Source organism: Carcharodon carcharias, chromosome 31 (genome assembly GCF_017639515.1).
Source record: "Carcharodon carcharias isolate sCarCar2 chromosome 31, sCarCar2.pri, whole genome shotgun sequence".
NCBI lineage: Eukaryota > Metazoa > Chordata > Chondrichthyes > Lamniformes > Lamnidae > Carcharodon > Carcharodon carcharias.
In genome coordinates, this window is record NC_054497.1 from 22878432 (window position 1) to 22901966 (window position 23535).

The window sequence follows — 23535 nt, forward strand, 5'->3', positions numbered from 1 at the left end:
CAGGTAAATTGCGCACCCTCACAGGTAAAGTCCACTCTGCTCCCTCACAGGTAAACTCCGCACCGCTCCCTCACAGGTAAACTCTGCTCCACTCCCTCACAGGGAAACTCCACTCTGCTCCCTCACAGGTAAAATCCACTCCGCTCCCTCACAGGTAAAATCCAGATAGTTCCCTCGCAGGTAAACCACGCTCCACTCCCTCACAGGTAAACCCCGCTCTGCTCCCTCACAGGTAAACACCGCTCTTCTCCCTCACAGGTAAACTCTGCTCCGCTCCCTCACAGGTGAACTCCGCTCCCGGACAGGTAAAACCCACTCTACTCCCTCACAGGTAAACCCCGCTCCCTCACAGTTGAATTCCACTCCGCTCCCTCACAGGAAAACTCTGCTCCCTCACAGGGAAATTCCGCTCAGATCCCTCACAGGCAATGTCCACTCCGCTCCCAGACAGGTAAACTCCGCACCACTCCCTCACAGGTAAACTCCGCTCCGCTCCATCAAAGGGAAACTCCACTCCGCTCCCTCACAGGTAAACTCCACTCTGTTCCCTCACAGGCAAACTCAGCACCACTCCCTCCCAGGTAAACTCCACTCTGCTCCCTCACAGGCAAACTCAGCACCACTCCCTCCCAGGTAAACTCCACCAACTCTCAGGTAATCTCCGAACTGCTCGCTCACAGGTAAATTGTGCACCCTCACAGGTAACCTCCACTCCGCCCTTTCACAGGTATACTCCACTCTGCTCCCTCACAGGAAATCTCAGCACCGCTCCCTCCCAGGTAAACTCCGCACACTCTCAGGTAATCTCCATACCACACCCTCACAGGTAAACTATGCTCCCTCACAGGTAAACCACGCACCCTCAACGGTAGACTCTGCTCCGGTCCATCACAGGTAATCTCCGCTCCGCTCCCAGACAGATAAACTCCGCTCCGCTCACTCACAGGTAAACTCTGCGCTGCTCCCTCACAGGTAAACTCCAATCCGCTCCCTCAAAGTTAAACTCCACACCGCTCATTCACAGGTAAACTCCACTCCGCTCCATTACAGGTAAATTACACTCCCTCACAGGTAAACTCCACTCCGCTCCCTCTCAGTTAAACTCCACTCCGCTCCCTCTCAGTTAAACTCCACTCCGCTCCCTCACAGTTAAACTCCACTCCGCTCCATTACAGTTAAACTCTGCTCCGCTCCCTCACAGGTAATCTCCACTCCACTCCCAGACAGATAAACTCCGCTCTGCTCCCTCACAGTTAAACTCCACTCCGCTCCCTCACAGTTAAACTCCTCTCCTTCACAGGTAAAGTCCGCACCACTCCCTCACAGGTGAATTCCACTCCGCTCCCTCACAGGTAACCTCTGCACCACGGCCTCACAGGTAAATTGCGCACCCTCAAAGGTAACAACCACTCCTCTCCCTCACAGGTAATGTCCACTCCGCTCCCAAACAGTTATACTCCGCACCACTCCCTCACAGCTAAACTCTGCACCGCTCCCTCACAGGGAAACTCCACTCTGCTCCCTCACAGGTAAACTCCACTCCGCTCCCTCACAGGTAAACTCCACTCCGCTCCCTCACAGGCAAACCACACACCCTCAAAGGTAAACTATGCACCCTCACAGGGAAACTCCACTCTGCTCCCTCACAGGTAAACTCTGCTCTGCTCCCCCACAGGGAAACTCCACTCTGCTCCCTCACAGGTAAACTCTGCTCTGCTCCCCCACAGGGAAACTCCACTCTGCTCCCCCACAGGCAATCTCAGCACCACACCCTCACAGGTAAACTATGCACCCTCACAGGTAAACTATGCACCCTCACAGGTAAACTCCACTCCGCTCCCTCACATGTAAACTCCGCTCCCTCACAGCTAAACCCCACTCCGCTCCCTCACACTAAAACTCCACACTTCTCCCTCACAGTTAAACTCCGCTCTGCTCCCTCACAGGCAAACTCAGCACCGCTCTCTCTCAGGTAAACTCCGCACACTCTCAGGTAATCTCCGTACCACACCCTCACAGGTAAAATATGCTCCCTCACAGGTAAACCACGCGCCCTCAAAGGTAGACTCCGCTCTGCTCCCTCACAGGTAATCTCCGCTCCACTCCCAGACAGATAAACTCTGCACCACTCCCTCACAGGTAATCTCCACTCCGCTCCCTCACAGTTAAACTCCGCACCGCTCATTCACAGGTAAACTCCACTCCGATTCCTTACAGGTAATCCGCACTGAGCTCACTCACACGAAAAATCCACTTAGGTCCCTCGCAGGTAAACACTGCTCCGCTCCCTCACAGGTAATCTCCGCTCCACTCCCAGACAGATAAACTCTGATCCGCACCCTCACAGTTAAACTCCGGTCCGCTCACTCACTGGTAAACTCCACACTGCTCCCTCGTAGTTAAACTCCACTCCGCTCCCTCACAGTTAAACTCCACTCCCTCACAGGTAAATTCCGCACCACTCCCTCACAGGTAAACCCCACTCTGTTCCCTCACAGGTAAAATACGCTTAGGTCCCTCGCAGGTAAACCCCACTCTTCTCCCTCACAGGTAGACTCTGCTCTGCTCCCTCACAGGTATTCTCCACTCCCTGACAGGTAAAACCCACTCCCCTCCCTCACAGGTAAACCCTGCTCCCTCACAGGTGAGTTCCACTCCGCTCCCTCACAGGTAAATTGCGCACCCTCACAGGTAAACTCCGCTCCGCTCCCTCACAGGCAAATTCTGCTTGGATCCCTCACAGGTAATGTCCACTCCACTTCCAGACAGGTAAATTCGGCACCACTCCCTCACAGGTAAACTACGCACCACTCCCTCAGAGGTAAACTGCGCTCCGCTCCCTCACAGGTAAACTCCACGCCCTCAGAGTTAAACTCCGCTCCGCTCCCTCACAGGGAAACTCCACTCTGCTCCCTCGCAGGTAAACCCCGCTCTTCTCGCTAACAGGTAAACTCTGCTCCACTCCCTCACAGGTAAACTCCACTCTGCTCCCTCACAGGCAAACTCTGCTCCACTCCCTCACAGGTAAACTCCGCTACGCTCCTTCACAGGGAAACTCCACTCCGCTCCCTCACAGGTAAACTCCACTCTGCTCCCTCACAGGTAAACTCTGCCCAGTCTCAGGTAATCTCCGTACCACTTCCTCACAGGTAAATTGTGCACCCTCACAGGTAAACTCCACTCCGCCCTCTCACAGGTAAACTCCACTCTGCTCCCTCACAGCGAAAATCCGCTCCACTCCCTCACAGGTAAACTCCACTCCACTCCCTCACAGGTAATCTCCATTCCACTCCCTCACAGGGAAACTCCACTCTGCTCCCTCACAGGTAAACTCCGCTCTGCTCCCCCACAGGCAATCTCAGCACCGCTCCCTCCCAGGTAAACTCCGCACACTCTCAGTTAATCTCCGTACCACACCCTCACAAGTAAACTATGCTCCCTCACAGATAAAGCACACACCCTCAAAGGTAAACTCCGCTCCGCTCCCTCACAGGTAAACTCCGCTCCGCTCCCTCACAGGTAAACTCCACTCCGCTCCCTCACAGTTAAACTCCGCTCCACTCCCTCACAGTGAAACTCCACTCCACTCCCTCACAGGTAAACTCCTCTCCGCTCATTCACAGGTAAACTCCACTCCGCTCCATTACAGGTAAACTCCACTCCCTCACAGGTAAACTCTGCACCACTCCCTCACAGGTAAACACCACTCTGCTCCCTCACAGGTAGACACCACTCCACTCCCTCACAGGTAAACTCCGCTCCACTCCCTCACAGGGAAATTCCACTCGGATCCCTCACAGGTAATCTCCATTCCGCTCCCAGACAGGTAAACTCCGCTCCTCACAGTTAAACTCCGCTCCGCTCCCTCACAGGTAAACTCTGCTCCACTCGTTCACAGGTAAACTCCGCTCCGCTCCCGGACAGATAAACTCCGCTCCGCTCCCTCACAGTTAAACTCCGCACCGCTCACTCACAGGTAAACTCTGCACTGCTCCCTCACAGTTAAACTCCACTCCGCTCCATCACAGTTAAACTCGACTCTGCTCCATTACAGGTAAACTCCTCTCCCTCACAGGTAAACTCCGCACTGCTCCCTCACAGGTAAACTCCGCTCCACTCCCTCACAGTGAAACTCCACTCCACTCCCTCACAGGTAAAATCCAACCTGCTCCCTCACAGGAAAACTCCACTCCGCTCCCTCACAGGTAAACACCACTCCACTCCCTCACAGGTAAAATCCACTTAGGTCCCAGTCAGGTAAACTCCGCTCCGCTCCCTCACAGGTAAACTCTGCTCCGCTCCCTCACAGGTAAACTCCGCTCTACTCCCTCACAGGGAAACTCCACTCTGCTCCCTCACAGGTAAACTCCACTCTGCTCCCTCAAAGGCAAACTCAGCATCGCTCCCTCACAGGTAAACTCCGCACACTCTCAAGTAATCTCCATACCACATCCTCACGGGTAAACTATGCACCCTCACAGGTAAACTCCGCTCCGCTCCCTCACATGTAAACTCCACTCCCTCACAGGTAAACTCCGCCCACCCTCAGGTAATCTCCATACTGCTCCCTCACAGGTAAATTGTGCACCCACACAGGTAAACTCCACTCCGCTCCCTCACAGGCAATCTCAGCTCCGCTCCCTCCCAGGTAAACTCCGCACACTCTCAGGTAATCTCCGTACCACACCCTCACAGGTAAACTATGCTCCCTCACAGGTAAACCACGCACCCTCAAAGGTAGACTCCGCTCCGCTCCCTCACAGGTAATCTCCGCTCCTCACAGTTAAACTCCGCTCCGCTCCCTCACAGGTAAACTCTGCTCCACTCGCTCACAGGTAAACTCCGCTCCTCACAGTTAAACTATGCTCCGCTCCCTCACAGGTAAACTCCACACCGCTCCCTCACAGGTAAACTCTGCTCCACTCGTTCACAGGTAAACTCCGCTCCGCTCCCTCACAGGTAATCTACGCTCCACTCCCAGACAGATAAACTCCACACCACTCCCTCACAGTTAAACTCCGCACCGCTCACTCACAGGTAAACTCTGCACTGCTCCCTCACAGTTAAACTCCACTCCGCTCCCTCACAGTTAAACTCCGCTCCACTCCCTCACAGTGAAACTCCACTCCACTCCCTCACAGGTAAAATCCACCCTGCTCCCTCACAGGTAAACTCCGCTCTGCTCCCTCACAGGCAAACTCAGCACCACTCCCTCCCAGGTAAACTCCGCCTACTCTCAGGTAATCTCCGTACCGTTCCCTCACAGGTAAATTGTGCACCCTCACAGGTAAACTCCACTCCGCCCTCTCACAGGTAAACTCCACTCTGCTCCCTCACAGGTAAACTCCACTCCACTCCCTCACAGGTAATCTCCACTCCACTTCCTCACAGGTAAACTCCACTCCGCCCTCTCACAGGTAAACTCCACTCTGCTCCCTCACAGGGAAACTCCACTCTGCTCCCTCACAGGTAAACTCCACTCCACTCCCTCACAGGTAATCTCCACTCCACTTCCTCACAGGTAAACTCCGCTCTGCTCCCCCACAGGCAATGTCAGCACCGCTCCCTCCCAGGTAAACTCCGCACACTCTCAGTTAATCTCCGTACCACACCCTCACAAGTAAACTATGCTCCCTCACAGGTAAACCATGCACCCTCAAAGGTAAACTCCGCTCCGCTCCCTCACAGGTAATCTCCGCTCCGCTCCCAGACAGATAAACTCTGCTCCACACACTCACAGGTAAACTCCACTCCGCTCCCTCACAGGTAAACTCCGCTCCGCTCCCTCACAGGTAAACTCCGCTCCGCTCCCTCACAGGTAATCTCCGCTCCACTCCCTCACGGGGAAATTCCACTCGGATCCCTCACAGGTTATCTCCATTCCGCTCCCAGACAGGTAAACTCCGCTCCTCACAGTTAAACTCCGCTCCGCTCCCTCACAGGTAAACTCTGCTCCACTCGTTCACAGGTAAACTCCGCTCCGCTCCCTCACAGGTAAACTCCGCTCCTAACAGTTAAACTCCGCTCCGCTCCCTCACAGTGAAACTCCGCTCCTAACAGTTAAACTCCACACCGCTCCCTCACAGGTTAACTCTGCTCCACTCGTTCACAGGTAATCTCCGCTCCGCTCCCGGACAGATAAACTCCGCTCCGCTCCCTCACAGTTAAACTCCGCACCGCTCACTCACAGGTAAACTCTGCACTGCTCCCTCACAGGTAAACTCCACTCCGCTCCCTCACAGTTAAACTCCACTCCGCTCCATCACAGTTAAACTCGACTCTGCTCCATTACAGGTAAACTCCTCTCCCTCACAGGTAAACTCCGCACTGCTCCCTCACAGTTACACTCCACTCCGCTCCCTCACAGTTAAACTCGACTCTGCTCCATTACAGGTAAACTCCTCTCCCTCACAGGTAAACCCCGCTCCGCTCCCTCACAGGAAAACTCCACTCCACTCCCTCACAGGTAAAATCCACTTAGGTCCCAGTCAGGTAAACCCCGCTCCGCTCCCTCACAGGTAAACTCCACTCCACTCCCTCACAGGTAAACTCCGCTCCACTCCCTCAAAGGGAAACTCCACTCTGCTCCCTCACAGGTAAACTCCACTCTGCTCCCTCAAAGCAAACTCAGCACCGCTCCCTCACAGGTAAACTCCGCACACTCTCAAGTAATCTCCATACCACATCCTCACAGGTAAACTATGCACCCTCACAGGTAAACTCCGCTCCGCTCCCTCACATGTTATCTCCGCTCCCTCACAGTAAAACTCCACACTGCTCCCTCACAGGTAAACTCCGCCCACCCTCAGGTAATCTCCATACTGCTCCCTCACAGGTAAATTGTGCACCCACACAGGTAAACTCCACTCCGCTCCCTCACAGGCAATCTCAGCACCGCTCCCTCCCAGGTAAACTCCGCCCACCCTCAGGTAATCTCCGTACCACACCCTCACAGGTAAACTATGCTCCCTCACAGGTAATCCATGCACCCTCAAAGGTAGACTCCGCTCCGCTCCCTCACAGGTAATCTCCGCTCCACTCCCTCACGGGGAAATTCCACTCGGATCCCTCACAGGTTATCTCCATTCCGCTCCCAGACAGGTAAACTCCGCTCCTCACAGTTAAACTCCGCTCCGCTCCCTCACAGGTAAACTCTGCACTGCTCCCTCACAGGTAAACTCCACTCCACTCCCTCACAGTTAAACTCCGCTCCGCTCCCTCACAGGTAAACTCTGCACTGCTCCCTCACAGGTAAACTCCACTCCACTCCCTCACAGTTAAACTCCACTCCACTCCCTCACAGTTAAACTCCACTCCGCTCCCTCACAGGTAAACATCGCTCCCTCACAGGGAAACTCCACACCGCTCCCTCACAGGTAAACTCTGCACTGCTCCCTCACAGGTAAACTCCACTCCACTCCCTCACAGTTAAACTCCACTCCGCTCCATCACAGTTAAACTCCACTCTGCTCCATTACAGGTAAACTCCTCTCCCTCACAGGTAAACTCCACTCCACTCCCTCACAGTTACACTCCACTCTGCTCCCTCACAGTTAAACTCGACTCTTCTCCATTACAGGTAAACTCCTCTCCCTCACAGGTAAACTCCACTCCGCTCCCTCACAGGGAAATTCCGCTTGGATCCCTCACAGGTAATGTCCACTCCACTCCCAGACAGGTAAATTCCGCACCACTCCCTCACAGGTAAACTACGCACCGCTCCCTCAGAGGTAAACTGCGCTCCGCTCCCTCACAGGTAAACTCCACGCCCCCAGAGTTAAACCCCGCTCCGCTCCCTCACAGGGAAACTCCACTCTGCTCCCTCGCAGGTAAACCACGCTCTTCTCGCTAACAGGTAAACTCTGCTCCACTCCCTCACAGGTAAACTCCACTCCGCTCCCTCACAGGTAAACTCCACTCTGCTCCCTCACAGGTAAACTCTGCTCCACTCCCTCACAGGTAAACTCCGCTCCGCTCCTTCACAGGGAAACTCCACTCCGCTCCCTCACAGGTAAACTCCACTCTGCTCCCTCACAGGCAAACTCAGCACCACTCCCTCCCAGGTAAACTCTGCCCACTCTCAGGTAATCTCCGTACCACTTCCACACAGGTAAATTGTGCACCCTCACAGGTAAACTCCACTCCGCCCTCTCACAGGTAAACTCCACTCTGCTCCCTCACAGCGAAAATCCGCTCCACTCCCTCACAGGTAATCTCCACTCCACTCCCTCACAGGTAATCTCCACTCTGCTCCCTCACAGGTAAACTCCACTCCACTCCCTCACAGGGAAACTCCACTCTGCTCCCTCACAGGTAAACTCCGCTCTGCTCCCCGACAGGCAATCTCAGCACCACACCCTCACAGGTAAACTCCACTCAGCTCCCTCACAGCTAAACCCCACTCCACTCCCTCACAGTTAAACTCCACACTGCTCCCTCACAGTTAAACTCCGCTCTGCTCCCTCACAGGTAAACTCCGCACCACTCCCTCACAGGCAAACACCACTCCGCTCCATCACAGGTAAACTCCGCTCCACTCCCTCACAGGGAAACTCCACTCTGCTCCCTCCCAGGTAAACTCTGCTCTGCTCCCCCACAGGCAATCTCAGCACCACACCCTCACAGGTAAACTATGCTCCCTCACAGCTAAACCCCACTCCGCTCCCTCACACTAAAACTCCACACTTCTCCCTCACAGTTAAACTCCGCTCTGCTCCCTAACAGGCATACTCAGCACCAATCTCTCTCAGGTAAACTCCGCACACTCTCAGGTAATCTCCGTACCACACCCTCACAGGTAAATTATGCACCCTCACAGGTAAACTCCGCTCCGCTCCCGCACAGGTAATCTCCGCTCCGCTCCCTCACAGGGAAATTCCAAACCGCTCCCTCACAGTTAAATTGCGCACCCTCACATGTAAACTCCACTCTGCTCCCTCACAGGGAAATTCCGCTCCACTCCCTCACAGGCAAACTACACACCCTCAAAGGTAAACTCCGCTCCGCTCCCGCACAGGTAATCTACGCTCCACTCCCAGACAGATAAACTCTGCACCACTCCCTCACAGGTAATCTCCACTCCGCTCCCTCACAGTTAAACTCCGCACCGCTCCCTCACAGTTAAACTCCACTCTGCTCCCTCACAGGTAATCCGCACTCCGCTCACTCACACGAAAAATCCACTTAGGTCCCTCGCAGGTAAACACCGCTCTTCTCCCTCACAGGTAAACTCCGCTCCCTCACAGGTAAACTCCACTCCATCACAGTTAAACTCCACTCCGCTCCCTCACAGGTAAACTCCGCTCCACTCCCAGACAGATAAACTCTGATCCGCACCCTCACAGTTAAACTCCGGTCCGCTCACTCACTGGTAAACTCCGCACTGCTCCCTCACAGGTAACCTCCGCTCTGCTCACTCGCAGTTAAACTCCACTCCGCACCCTCACAGTTAAACTCCGGTCCGCTCACTCACTGGTAAACTCCGCACTGCTCCCTCGCAGTTAAACTCCACTCTGCTCCCTCACAGTTAAACTCCACTCCCTCACAGGTAAATTCCACACCACTCCCTCACAGGTAAACCCCACTCTTCTCCCTCACAGGTAGACTCTGCTCTGCTCCCTCACAGGTAATCTCCGCTCCGCTCCCTCACAGTTAAATTCCACTCCGCTCCCTCACAGTTAAACTCCGCACCGCTCACTCACAGGTAAACTCTGCACTGCTCCCTCACAGGTAAACTCCACTCCGCTCCCTAACAGTTAAACTCCACTCCGCTCCCTCACAGTTAAACTCGACTCTGCTCCATTACAGGTAAACTCCTCTCCCTCACAGGTAAACTCCACTCTGCTCCCTCACAGGGAAATTCCGCTTGGATCCCTCACAGGTAATGTCCACTCCACTCCCAGACAGGTAAATTCGGCACCACTCCCTCACAGGTAAACTACGCACCGCTCCCTCAGAGGTAAACTGCGCTCCGCTCCCTCACAGGTAAACTCCACACCCCCAGAGTTAAACCCCGCTCCGCTCCCTCACAGGGAAACTCCACTCTGCTCCCTCACAGGTAAACCCCGCTCTTCTCCCTCACAGGTAAACTCTGCTCCACTCCCTCACAGGTAAACACCGCTCCGCTCCTTCACAGGGAAACTCCACTCCGCTCCCTCACAGGTAAACTCCACTCTGCTCCCTCGCAGGTAAACCACGCTCTTCTCCCTAACAGGTAAACTCTGCTCCACTCCCTCACAGGTAAACTCCACTCTGCTCCCTCGCAGGTAAACCCCGCTCTTCTCGCTAACAGGTAAACTCTGCTCCACTCCCTCACAGGTAAACTCCACTCTGCTCCCTCACAGGGAAACTCCACTCCGCTCCCTCACAGGTAAACTCCACTCCGCTCCCTCACAGGCAATCTCAGCACCGCTCCCTCCCAGGTAAACTCCGCACACTCTCAGGTAATCTCCGTACCACACCCTCACAGGTAAACTCCACTCCGCTCCCTCACAGGTAAACCACGCACCCTCAAAGGTAGACTCCGCTCCGCTCCCTCACAGGTAAAATCCGCACCGCTCCCTCACAGGTAAACTCCGCTCCACTCCCTCACAGGGAAACTCCACTCTGCTCCCTCACAGGTAAAATCCACTCTGCTCCCTCACAGGTAAAATCCACATAGTTCCCTCGCAGGTAAACCACGCTCCACTCCCTCACAGGTAAACCCCGCTCTGCTCCGTCACAGGGAAACCCCACTCCGGTCACTCACAGGTAAACCCTGCTCTGCTCCCTCACAGGTAAACCCTGCTCTGCTCCCTCACAGGTAAACTCTGCTCCGCTCCCTCACAAGTAAACTCCGCTCCCTGACAGGTAAAACCCATTCCACTCCCTCACAGGTAAACCCCTCTCCCTCACAGGTGAATTCCACTCCGCTCCCTCACAGGTAATCTCCGCTCCACTCCCTCACAGTTAAACTCCGCACCGCTCACTCACAGGTAAACTCTGCACTGCTCCCTCACAGGTAAACCCCGCTCCACTCCCTCACAGTTAAACTCGACTCTGCTCCATTACAGGTAAACTCCACTCCCTCACAGGTAAACTCCGCACTGCTCCCTCACAGTTACACTCCACTCCGCTCCCTCACAGTTAAACTCGACTCTGCTCCATTACAGGTAAACTCCTCTCCCTCACAGGTAAACCCCGCACTGCTCCCTCACAGGTAAACTCCACTCCGCTCCTTCACAGGGAAATTCCGCTTGGATCCCTCACAGATAATGTCCACTCCACTCCCAGACAGGTAAATTCCGCACCACTCCCTCACAGGTAAACTACGCACCGCTCCCTCAGAGGTAAACTGCGCTCCGCTCCCTCACAGGTAAACTCCACACCCCCAGAGTTAAACCCCGCTCCGCTCCCTCACAGGGAAACTCCACTCTGCTCCCTCGCAGGTAAACCACGCTCTTCTCCCTAACAGGTAAACTCTGCTCCACTCCCTCACAGGTAAACTCCACTCTGCTCCCTCACAGGCAAACTCAGCACCGCTCCCTCCCAGGTAAACTCTGCCAACTCTCAGGTAATCTCCGTACCACTTCCGCACAGGTAAATTGTGCACCCTCACAGGTAAACTCCACTCTGCTCCCTCACAGCGAAAATCCGCTCCACTCCCTCACAGGGAAACTCCACTCTGCTCCCTCACAGGTAAACTCTGCTCTGCTCCCCCACAGGCAATGTCAGCACCGCTCCCTCCCAGGTAAACTCCGCACACTCTCAGTTAATCTCCGTACCACACCCTCACAGGTAAACTATGCACCCTCACAGGTAAACTCCACTCCGCTCCCTCACAGGTAATGTCCGCTCCGCTCCCTCACAGGTAAACTCCACTCCGCTCATTCACAGGTAAACTCCACTCCGCTCCCTCACAGGTAAAATCCACTTAGGTCCCAGTCAGGTAAACCCCGCTCCGCTCCCTCACAGTTAAACTCAGCACCGCTCCCTCACAGGTAAACTACACTCTGCTCCCAGACAGATAAACTCCGCTCTGCTCCCTCACAGTTAAACTCCACTCCGCTCCCTCACAGTTAAACTCCTCTCCCTCACAGGTAAACTCCGCACCACTCCCTCAAGGGTAAACTCAACTCCGGTCCCTCAGAGGTAAACCCCACTCTGCTCCCTCACAAGTAAAATCCACTTAGGTCCCTCGCAGGTATACACCGCTCTTCTCCCTCACAGGTAAACTCTCCTCCTCTCCATTACAGTTAAACTCCACTCCCTGACAGGTAAAACCCACTCCCCTCCCTCACAGGTAAACCCTGCTCCCTCACAGGTAATGTCCACTCCGCTCCCAAACAGTTATACTCTGCACCACTCCCTCACAGGTAAACTCCACTCCGCTCCCTCACAGGTAAACTCCACTCCGCTCCCTCACAGTTGAACTCCACTCCGCTCCCTCACAGGTAAACTCCACTCCGCTCCCTCACAGTTGAACTCCACTCTGCACCCTCACAGGTAAACTCCCCTCCGCTCCCTCACAGGTAAACTCCACTCCGCTCCCTCACAGTTGAACTCCACTCCGCTCCCTCACAGGTAAACTCCACTCCGCTCCCTCACAGGTAAACTCCACTCCCTCACAGGTAAACTCCACTCCGCTCCCTCACAGGTAAACTCCACTCCGCTCCCTCACAGGTAATCCGCACTCCGCTCACTCACACGAAAAATCCACTTAGGTCCCTCGCAGGTAAACACCGCTCTTCTCCCTCACAGGTAAACCCCGCTCCCTCACAGGTAAACTCCACTCCATCACAGTTAAACTCCACTCCGCTCCCTCACAGTTAAACTCCACTCCCTCACAGGAAAACTCCACTCCGCTCCCTCACAGTTAAACTCCACTCCCTCACAGGAAAACTCCACTCCGCTCCATTACAAGTAAACTCCACTCCCTCACAGATAAACTCCGCACCGCTCACTCACAGTTAAACTCCACTCCGCTCCCTCACAGGTAAACTCCACTCCGCTCCCTCACAGGGAAATTCCGCTTGGATCCCTCACAGGTAATGTCCACTCCACTCCCAGACAGGTAAATTCCGCACCACTCCCTCACAGGTAAACTACGCACCGCTCCCTCAGAGGTAAACTGCGCTCCGCTCCCTCACAGGTAAACTCCACACCCCCAGAGTTAAACCCCGCTCCGCTCCCTCACAGGGAAACTCCACTCTGCTCCCTCGCAGGTAAACCCCGCTCTTCTCCCTCACAGGTAAACTCTGCTCCACTCCCTCACAGGTAAACTCCGCTCCGCTCCTTCACAGGGAAACTCCACTCCGCTCCCTCACAGGTAAACTCCACTCTGCTCCCTCACAGGCAAACTCAGCACCGCTCCCTCCCAGGTAAACTCTGCCCACTCTCAGGTAATCTCCGTACCACTTCCACACAGGTAAATTGTGCACCCTCACAGGTAAACTCCACTCCGCCCTCTCACAGGTAAACTCCGCACTGCTCCCTCACAGTTACACTCCACTCCACTCCCTCACAGTTAAACTCGACTCTGCTCCCTCACAGGTAAACTCCACTCCGCTCCTTCACAGGGAAATTCCGCTTGGATCCCTCACAGATAATGTCCACTCCACTCCCAGACAGGTAAATTCGGCACCACTCCCTCACAGGTAAACTACGCACCGCTCCCTCAGAGGTAAACTGCGCTCCGCTCCCTCACAGGTAAACTCCACACCCCCAGAGTTAAACCCCGCTCCGCTCCCTCACAGGGAAACTCCACTCTGCTCCCTCACAGGTAAACCCCGCTCTTCTCGCTAACAGGTAAACTCTGCTCCACTCCCTCACAGGTAAACACCGCTCCGCTCCTTCACAGGGAAACTCCACTCTGCTCCCTCGCAGGTAAACCCCGCTCTTCTCGCTAACAGGTAAACTCCACTCTGCTCCCTCGCAGGTAAACTCCACTCTGCTCCCTCACAGGCAAACTCAGCACCACTCCCTGCCAGGTAAACTCTGCCCACTCTCAGGTAATCTCCGTACCACTTCCACACAGGTAAATTGTGCACCCTCACAGGTAAACTCCACTCTGCTCCCTCACAGCGAAAATCCGCTCCACTCCCTCACAGGGAAACTCCACTCTGCTCCCTCACAGGTAAACTCTGCTCTGCTCCCCCACAGGCAATCTCAGCACCACTCCCTCCCAGGTAAACTACGCACACTCTCAGTTAATCTCCGTACCACACCCTCACAGGTAAACTATGCTCCCTCACAGATAAACCACGCACCCTCAAAGGTAGACTCCGCTCCGCTCCCTCACAGGTAATCTCCGCTCCGCTCCCAGACAGATAAACTCTGCTCCGCACACTCACAGGTAAACTCCGCACTGCTCCCTCACAGGTAAACTCCACTCCGCTCCCTCACAGGTAAACTCCACTCCGCTCCCAGACAGATAAACTCCGCTCTGCTCCCTCACAGTTAAACTCCACTCCGCTCCCTCACAGTTAAACTCCTCTCCCTCACAGGTAAACTCCGCACCACTCCCTCAAGGGTAAACTCAACTCCGGTCCCTCAGAGGTAAACCCCACTCTGCTCCCTCACAAGTAAAATCCACTTAGGTCCCTCGCAGGTATACACCGCTCTTCTCCCTCACAGGTAAACTCTCCTCCTCTCCATTACAGTTAAACTCCACTCCCTGACAGGTAAAACCCACTCCCCTCCCTCACAGGTAAACCCTGCTCCCTCACAGGTGAATTCCACTCCACTCCCTCACAGGTAAACTCTGCACTGTGGCCTCACAGGTAAATTGCGCACCCTCACAGGTAACAACCACTCCTCTCCCTCACAGGTAATGTCCACTCCGCTCCCAAACAGTTATACTCCGCACCACTCCCTCACAGGTAATCTCCGCTCCGCTCCCTCACAGTTGAACTCCACTCCGCTCCCTCACAGGTAAACCCCGCTCCCTCACAGGTAAACTCCACTCCGCTCCCTCACAGGTAAACTCCACTCCGCTCCCTCACAGGTAAACTCCACTCCGCTCCCTCACAGGTAATCTCCACTCCGCTCCCTCACAGGTAAACTCCACTCCCTCACAGGTAATCCGCACTCCGCTCCCTCACAGGTAAACTCCACTCCCTCACAGGTAATCCGCACTCCGCTCCCTCACAGGTAAACTCCACTCCCTCACAGGTAATCCGCACTCCGCACCCTCACAGGTAAACTCCACTCCCTCACAGGTAATCTCCACTCCACTCCCAGACAGATAAACTCCGCTCCGCTCCATCACAGTTAAACTCCACTCCGCTCCCTCACAGTTAAACTCCACTCCCTCACAGGAAAACTCCACTCCGCTCCATTACAAGTAAACTCCACTCCCTCACAGATAAACTCCGCTCCGCTCCCTCACAGGAAAACTCCACTCCGCTCCATTACAAGTAAACTCCACTCCCTCACAGATAAACTCCGCTCCGCTCCCTCACAGATAAACTCCGCACCACTCCCTCACAGGTAAACTCCACTCCGCTCCCTCACAGGTAAACTCCGCTCTGCTCCCCCACAGGCAATCTCAGCACCACACCCTCACAGGTAAACTATGCACCCTCACAGGTAAACTCCACTCAGCTCCCTCACAGCTAAACCCCACTCCACTCCCTCACAGTTAAACTCCACACTGCTCCCTCACAGTTAAACTCCGCTCTGCTCCCTCACAGGTAAACTCCGCTCCACTCCCTCACAGGTAAACACCACTCCGCTCCCTCACAGGTAAACTCCACTCAGCTCCCTCACAGCTAAACCCCACTCCACTCCCTCACAGTTAAACTCCACACTGCTCCCTCACAGTTAAACTCCACACTGCTCCCTCACAGTTAAACTCCGCTCTGCTCCCTCACAGGTAAACTCCACTCCACTCCCTCACAGGGAAACTCCACTCTGCTCCCTCCCAGGTAAACTCTGCTCTGATCCCCCACAGGCAATCTCAGCACCGCTCCCTCACAGGTAAACTATGCACCCTCACAGGTAAACTCCACTCAGCTCCCTCACATGTAAACTCCGCTCCCTCACAGCTAAACTCCGCTCTGCTCCCTCACAGGCAAACTCAGCACCGCTCTCTCTCAGGTAAACTCCGCACACTCTCAGGTAATCTCCGTACCGTTCCCTCACAGGTAAACTCCGCTCTGCTCCCTCACAGGTAAACTCCGCTCCGCTCCCTCACAGTTAAATTGCGCACCCTCACAGGTAGACTCCACTCTGCTCCCTCACAGGGAAATTCCGCTCCACTCCCTCACAGGCAAACTACACACCCTCAAAGGTAAACTCCGCTCCGCTCCCGCACAGGTAATCTACGCTCCACTCCCAGACAGATAAACTCTGCACCACTCCCTCACAGGTAAACTCCACTCCGCGCCCTCGCAGTTAAACTCGACTCTGCTCCATTACAGGTAAACTCCTCTCCCTCACAGGTAAACTCTGCTCTGCTCCCTAACAGTTAAACTCCACTCCGCTCCCTCACAGTTAAACTCGACTCTGCTCCATTACAGGTAAACTCCTCTCCCTCACAGGTAAACCCCGCTCCGCTCCCTCACAGGTAAACTCCACTCCGCTCCCTCACAGGGAAATTCCGCTTGGATCCCTCACAGGTAATGTCCACTCCACTCCCAGACAGGTAAATTCCGCACCACTCCCTCACAGGTAAACTACGCACCGCTCCCTCAGAGGTAAACTGCGCTCCGCTCCCTCACAGGTAAACTCCACACCCCCAGAGTTAAACTCCGGTCCGCTCCCTCACAGGGAAACTCCACTCTGCTCCCTCACAGGTAAACCCCGCTCTTCTCCCTCACAGGTAAACTCTGCTCCACTCCCTCACAGGTAAACTCCGCTCCGCTCCTTCACAGGGAAACTCCACTCCGCTCCCTCACAGGTAAACTCCACTCCGCTCCCTCACAGGTAAACTCCACTCTGCTCCCTCACAGGCAAACTCAGCACCACTCTCTCCCAGGTAAACTCTGCCCACTCTCAGGTAATCTCCGTACCACTTCCGCACAGGTAAATTGTGCACCCTCACAGGTAAACTCCACTCCGCTCCCTCACAGGTAAAATCCAATTAGGTCCCAGTCAGGTAAATCCCGCTCCACTCCCTCACAGCTAAACTCTGCTCCACTCCCTCACAGGTAAACTCCACTCCGCCCTCTCACAGGGAAACTCCACTCTGCTCCCTCACAGCTAAACTCTGCTCCACTCCCTCACAGGTAAACTCCACTCCGCCCTCTCACAGGGAAACTCCACTCTGCACCCTCACAGGTAAACTCTGCTCTGCTCCCCCACAGGCAATGTCAGCACCACACCCTCCCAGGTAAACTCCGCACACTCTCAGTTAATCTCCGTACCACACCCTCACAGGTAAACTATGCTCCCTCACAGATAAAGCACACACCCTCAAAGGTAAACTCCACTCCGCTCCCTCACAGGTAAACTCCACTCCGCTCCCTCACAGTTAAACTCCACTCCGCTCATTCACAGGTAAACTCCACTCCCTCACAGGTAAACTCCACTCCGCTCCCTCACAGTTAAACTCCACTCCGCTCATTCACAGGTAAACTCCACTCCCTCACAGGTAAACTCCACTCCGCTCCCTCACAGGTAAAATCCAATTAGGTCCCAGTCAGGTAAATCCCGCTCCGCTCCCTCACAGGTAAACTCCGCTCCACTCCCACACAGGGAAACTACACTCTGCTCCCTCACAGGTAAACTACACTCTGCTCCCAGACAGATAAACTCCGCTCTGCTCCCTCACAGTTAAACTCCACTCCGCTCCCTCACAGTTAAACTCCTCTCCCTCACAGGTAAACTCCGCACCACTCCCTCAAGGGTAAACTCAACTCCGGTCCCTCAGAGGTAAACCCCACTCTGCTCCCTCACAAGTAAAATCCACTTAGGTCCCTCGCAGGTATACACCGCTCTTCTCCCTCACAGGTAAACTCTCCTCCTCTCCATTACAGTTAAACTCCACTCCCTGACAGGTAAACTCCACTCCGCTCCCTCCCAGGTAAACTCCGCACACTCTCAGGTAATCTCCGTACCGTTCCCTCACAGGTAAATTGTGCACCCTCACAGGTAAACTCCACTCCGCCCTCTCACAGGTAAACTCCACTCTGCTCCCTCACAGCGAAAATCCACTCCACTCCCTCACAGGTAAACTCCACTCCACTCCCTCACAGGTAATCTCCACTCCACTCCCTCACAGGGAAACTCCACTCTGCTCCCTCACAGCGAAAATCCACTCCACTCCTTCACAGGTAATCTCCATTCCACTCCCTCACAGGGAAACTCCACTCTGCTCCCTCACAGGTAAACTCCGCTCTGCTCCCCCACAGGCAATGTCAGCACCGCTCCCTCCCAGGTAAACTCCGCACACTCTCAGGTAATCTCCGTACCGCTCCCTCACAAGTAAACTATGCTCCCTCACAAATAAAGCACACACCCTCAAAGGTAAACTCCGCTCTGCTCCCTCACAGGTAAACTCCACTCCGCTCCCTCACAGCTAAACTCCACTCCTCTCCATTACAGGTAAACTCCACTCCTTCACAGGTAAACTCTGCACCACTCCCTCACAGGTAAACTCCACTCCGCTCCCTCACAGGTAACTACCACTCCACTCCCTCACAGGTAAAATCCACTTAGGTCCCAGTCAGGTAAACCCCACTCCGCTCCCTCACAGGGAAACTCCACTCCATTCCCTCACAGGTAAACTCCACTCCGCTCCCTCACAGGCAATCTCAGCACCGCTCCCTCCCAGGTAAACTCCGCACACTCTCAGGTAATCTCCGTACCACACCCTCACAGGTAAAATATGCTCCCTCACAGGTAAACCACGCACCCTCAAAGGTAGACTCCACTCCGCTCCCTCAAAGGTAGACTCCACTCCGCTCCCTCACAGGTAGACTCCGCTCCGCTCCCTCACAGGTAAACTCCACTCCGCTCCCTCACAGTTAAATTCCACTCCGCTCCCTCACAGTTAAACTCCGCCCCGCTCACTCACAGGTAAACTCGGCACTGCTCCCTCACAGGTAAACTCCACTCCGCTCCCTCACTGTTAAACTTGACTCTGCTCCATTACAGGTAAACTCCTCTCCCTCACAGGTAAACTCCACCCTGCTCCCTCACAGTTACACTCCACTCCGCTCCCTCACAGTTAAACTCGACTCTGCTCCATTACAGGTAAACTCCTCTCCCTCACAGGTAAACTCCACCCTGCTCCCTCACAGTTACACTCCACTCCTCTCCCTCACAGGTAAACCCCGCTCCGCTCCTTCACAGTGAAACTCCACTCCACTCCCTCACAGGTAAAATCCACCCTGCTCCCTCACAGGAAAACTCCACTCCGCTCCCTCACAGGTAAACACCGCTCTTCTCCCTCACATGTAAACTCCGCTACCTGACAGGTAAAACCCACTCCACTCCTTCACAGGTAAACCCTGCTCCCTCACAGGTGAATTCCGCTCCACTCCCTCACAGGTAAACTCCACACCCTCACAGGTAAACTCTGCTCCGCTCCCTCACAGGGAAACTCCACTCTGCTCCCTCACAGGTAATGTCCACTCTGGACCACTCCCTCAGAGTTAAACTCCGCTCCGCTCCCTCACAGGGAAACTCCACTCTGCTCCCTCACAGGTAAACCCCGCTCTTCTCCCTAACAGGTAAACCCCGCTCCGCTCCCTCACAGGGAAATTCCGCACTGCTCCCTCACAGGTAAACTCCACTCCGCTCCTTCACAGGTGAACACCGCATCGCTCCCTCACAGGTAAACTCCGCACCGCTCCCTCACAGGTAAACTCCGCTCCACTCCCTCACAGGGAAACTCCACTCCTCTCCCTCACAGGTAAAATCCACATAGTTCCCTCGCAGGTAAACCACGCTCCACTCCCTCACAGGTAAACCCCGCTCTGCTCCCTCACAGGTAAACCCTGCTCTGCTCCCTCACAGGTAAACACCGCTCTTCTCCCTCACAGTTAAACTCCGCTCCGCTCCCTCACAGATAAACCCTGCTCTGCTCCCTCACAGGTAAACTCCACTCAGCTCCCTCACAGGTAAACACCGCTCTTCTCCCTCACAGGTAAACTCTGCTCCACTCCCTCACAGGTAAACTCCGCTCCCTGACAGGTAAAACCCATTCCACTCCCTCACAGGTAAACCCCTCTCCCTCACAGGTGAATTCCACTCCGCTCCCTCACAGGTAAACTCTGCTCCCTCACAGGGAAATTCCGCTCGGATCCCTCACAGGCAATGTCCACTCCGCTCCCTCACAGGTAAACTCTGCTCCCTCACAGGGAAATTCCGCTCGGATCCCTCACAGGTAAACTCCATTCCGCTCCCTCACAGGCAAATTCCTTTCGGATCCCTCACAGGCAATGTCCACTCCACTCCCAAACAGGTAAATTCCGCACCACTCCCTCACAGGTAAACACCGCTCCGCTCCCTCACAGGTAAACTCCACTCCGCTCCCTCACAGTAAAACTCCAATCTGCTCCCTCACAGGTAAACTCCACTCTGCTCCCTCCCAGGTAAACTCCGCACACTCTCAGGTAATCTCCGTACGGTTCCCTCACAGGTAAACTACGCACCCTCACAGGGAAATTCCGCACCTCTCCCTCACAGGGAAATTGCGATCCGCTCCCTCACAGGTAATCTCCACGCCGTTCCCTGACAGGTAAACACTGCTCCACTCCCTCACAGGTAAACTCCGCACCCTTACAGCTAAACCTCACTCCGCTCCCTCACAGTAAAACTCCACACTGCTCCCTCACAGGTAAACTCCGCTCTGCTCCCTCGCAGGAAAATGCAGCACCACTCCCTCACAGGTAAACTCTGCACCGCTCCCTCACAGCTAAACCCCACTCTGCTCCCTCGCAGTAAAACTCCACACTGCTCCCTCACAGGTAAACTCCGCTCTGCTCCCTCGCAGTAAAACTCCACACTGCTCCCTCACAGGTAAACTCCGCTCTGCTCCCTCACAGGCAAACTCAGCACCGGTCCCTCCCAGGTAAACTCCGCACACTCTCAGGTAATCTCCGTACCGCTCCCTCACAGGTAAATTGTGCACCCTCACAGGTAAACTCCGCTCCGCTCCCTCACAGATAAATTCCGCACCGCTCCCTCACAGGTAAACTCCACTCCGCTCCCTCACAGTTAAACTCCACTCTGCTCCCTCACAGTTAAACTCTGCACCACTTATTCACAGGTAAACTCCACACTGCTCCCTCACAGGTAAATTCCGCACCGCTCATTCACAGGTAAACTCCGCTCCGCTCCCTCACAGGGAAATTCCAAACCGCTCCCTCGCAGGTAAACCACGCTCCACTCCCTCACAGGTAAACCCCGCTCTGCTCCCTCACAGGTAAACACCGCTCTTCTCCCTCACAGGTAAACCCCGCTCTGCTCCCTCACAGGTAAACACCGCTCTTCTCCCTCACAGGTAAACTCCGCTCCGCTCCCTCACAGGGAACCTCCACTCCGCTCCCTCACAGTAAAACTCCACGCTGCTCCCTCACAGGCAAACTCAGCACCGCTCCCTCACAGGTAAACTCCGCACACTCTCAGGTAATCTCCGTACCATTCCCTCACAGGTAAACTATGCACCCTCACAGGTAAACTCCACTCCGCTCCCTCACAGGGAAATTCCGCACCACTCCCTCACAGGTAAACTCCGCACCACTCCCTCACAGGTAAACTCCACTCCGCACCCTCACAGGTAAACCATGATCCACTCCCTCACAGGTAAAATCCACTTACGTCCCTCGCTGGTAAACACCGCTCTTCTCCTTCACAGGTAAACTCCGCTCCCTCACAGGTAAACTCTGCTCCGCTCCCTCACAGGTAAACTCAGCACCGCTCCCTTCCAGGTAAACTCTGCCCACTCTCAGGTAATCTCCGTACCGCTCCCTCATGGGTAAACTATGCACCCTCACAGGTAAAATCCGCTCCGCTCCCTCACAGGGAAATTCTGCTCCGCTCCCTCACAGGTAATCTCTGCTCCACTCCCAGACAGATAAATTCCTCTCCGCTCTCTCACAGGTAAAATCCGCAGGAAAGCCACGCTCCGCTCCCTCACAGGAAAACTCCACTCCACTCCCTCACAGTTAAACTCCACACCGCTCATTCGCAGGTAAACTCCACTCTGCTCCCTCACAGTTAAACTCCACACCGCTCATTCACAGGTAAACTCCACTCCGCTCCCTCACAGTTAAACTCCACACCGCTCATTCGCAGGTAAACTCCACTCCGCTCCCTCACAGTTAAACTCCACACCGCTCATTCGCAGGTAAACTCCACTCCGCTCCCTCACAGTTAAACTCCACACCGCTCATTCACAGGTAAACTCCACTCCGCTCCATTACAGGTAAACTCCACTCCCTCACAGGTAAACTCCACTCCGGTCCTTCACAGGTAAAATCCACTTAGGTCCCTCGCAGGTAAACCACGCTGCGCTCCCTAACAGGGAAACTCCACTCTGCTCCCTCACAGGTAAACACCGCTCTTCTCCCTCACAGGTAAACTCTGCTCTGCTCCCTCACAGGTAAACTCCACTCCCTCACAGGTAAAACCCACTCCGCTCCCTCACACGTAAACCCCACTCCCTCACAGGTGAATTCCACACCACTCCCTCACAGGTAAATTGTGCACCCTCACAGGTAAACTCCGCTCCGCTCCCTCACAGGGAAATTCCATTCAGATCCCTCACAGGTAATGTCCACTCCGCTCCCAGACAGGTAAACTCCGCACCGCTCCCTCAGAAGTAAACTCCGCTCCACTCCCTCACAGGTAAACTCGACACCCTCACAGTTAAACTCCGCTCCGCTCCCTCAAAGGGAAACTCCACTCTGCTCCCTCACAGGTAAACGCCACTCTGTTCCCTCACAGGCAAACTCAGCACCACTCCCTCTCAGGTAAACTCCGCACACTCTCAGGTAATCTCCGTACTGCACCCTCACAGGTAAACTATGCTCCCTCACAGATAAAGCACAGACCCTCAAAGGTAAACTCTGCTCCGCTCCCTAACAGGTAATCTCCGCTCCTCTCCCAGATAGATAAACTCCGCTCCGCACACTCACAGGTAAACTCCGCACTGCTCCCTCACAGGTAAACTCCACTCCGCTCCCTCACAGTTAAACTCCAGTCCGCTCATTCACAGGTAAACTCCACTCCGCTCCATTACAGGTAAACTCCACTCCCTCACAGGTAAACTCTGCACCACTCCCTCACAGGTAAACTCCACTCCGCTCCCTCACAGGTAAACACCACTCCACTCCCTCACAGGTAAAATCCACTTAGGTCCCAGTCAGGTAAACCCCGCTCCGCTCCCTCACAGGTAAGCTCTGCTCCACTCCCTCACAGGTAAACTCCACTCCACTCCCTCACAGGGAAACTCCACTCTGCTCCCTCACAGGTAAACTCCACTCTGCTCCCTCAAAGTCAAACTCAGCATCGCTCCCTCACAGGTAAACTCCGCACACTCTCAAGTAATCTCCATACCACATCCTCACAGGTAAACTATGTACCCTCACAGGTAAACTCCGCTCC